The 1,302-nt window shown below is 28.8% G+C and overlaps 1 pseudogene; it reads left to right on the forward strand.

Annotated features, from left to right (window-relative positions):
- The window catches only part of LOC136064586 (2-alkenal reductase (NADP(+)-dependent)-like), a 16,090-nt pseudogene that overhangs the window by 3,817 nt on the left and 10,971 nt on the right, over nt 1-1,302 (forward strand).

The raw sequence follows: 1,302 nt of genomic DNA on the forward strand, positions 1-1,302 counted from the left end.
AATTTACTATTTAATTATTGTAATTTATTATTTTTGGTATTTTTATGTAAAAAAACGTTATTTTAGGTTTAGGTGATTTATTTCCTTGTTTTTAGGTGCATTTAATGCTTTTTAGGTCAAATTTGATTCCTGTTATGGTTAGATATCAATTAGGAGTTATTTTAGATTATATTTTCTTGTCAGTCAAGTTTTAAGGAGCCCTTAAATAGGCCCTTAAGTTTGTAAACGTTTTTCATAGTTTATTATCAATAAAAATTCAGACTTGTGTCTATTGTATTCTCTGGTGGATTCCAGACCTATCACCTTGTGGATTCAAGGAACTCCTCGTGGACTCAAGGTTTACTACCTAGGAACTAACAGTTTAGTTTCTGTTCCATCAAGAGAGCATCGTGTGTGCTCTTCTTTAGGCTTCCGCGACATCACATTGTGTCTGGTTACCATCCTAGGGCATGTTTGGTAGATTGTAATAGGCGTTATAATGTAATAATTATTCCTATGATTTAGTTATTCTTTATGTTTTTATTACAAAGAATAATCAATCTTTATGAATAGCTATTTGTCAAAATGAAGATTCATTTTTAAAAAGATTATATTAACTATTTCTTAGTAAGAACAATAATTTCAAAACTTAATATATTTCTAAATAAACAAACTTTCCATATACATCTAATAATTATAAAAATAAAAAATCATAAAACATAACACATATCTCTCTTAAATTTAAAAATAACAATTTTAAAGAAGATATAATTATATGAGTAAGAAATTTTCTAAAATAAATGTTAAGTTTCATTTTAATGTTATAACTCACAGTCAAACTAATGAATAGGTTTAATTATTACATTACAACTCATTTTATTCCTAGTAATAAAGATTACAATTCCAATTGTAATCCTCATCCAGTGTACCAAACGTACCCCTAGTCTAAATTGTGAAAGGCTTCTAGGTTTGAAGGTCAAGATCAGGTTAGTTCGTTGGGTTGTGGCTAGTGCCTATGGAGAATAATTATGTCCTATATGTATATATAGGATGAAAATAAAGAGAAATTGTCCATTGCTTAATAAATGCTAACATATGCGTGTGCATGTATTTTTTACATCTCTTGAATTTAAAATCGTTTACAATTGTACTAAAAATTAATGGAAATACTGCTTGGTTATTGGTCATTGGCCATGTGATATAATGGCATTCTTCTCCGTTAAATTCGGGATTGAATTCCTTCAACTTACATTTAAAGGGAAAAAATAAGGAGGTCTTGACCAAGGAACTTGAGAACCATGTTCTTCATTCTTCCTTGCAGCT

The sequence above is a fragment of the Quercus suber genome, unplaced genomic scaffold (genome assembly GCF_002906115.3).
Source record: "Quercus suber isolate HL8 unplaced genomic scaffold, Cork oak 2.0 scaffold_712, whole genome shotgun sequence".
Taxonomy (NCBI): domain Eukaryota; kingdom Viridiplantae; phylum Streptophyta; class Magnoliopsida; order Fagales; family Fagaceae; genus Quercus; species Quercus suber.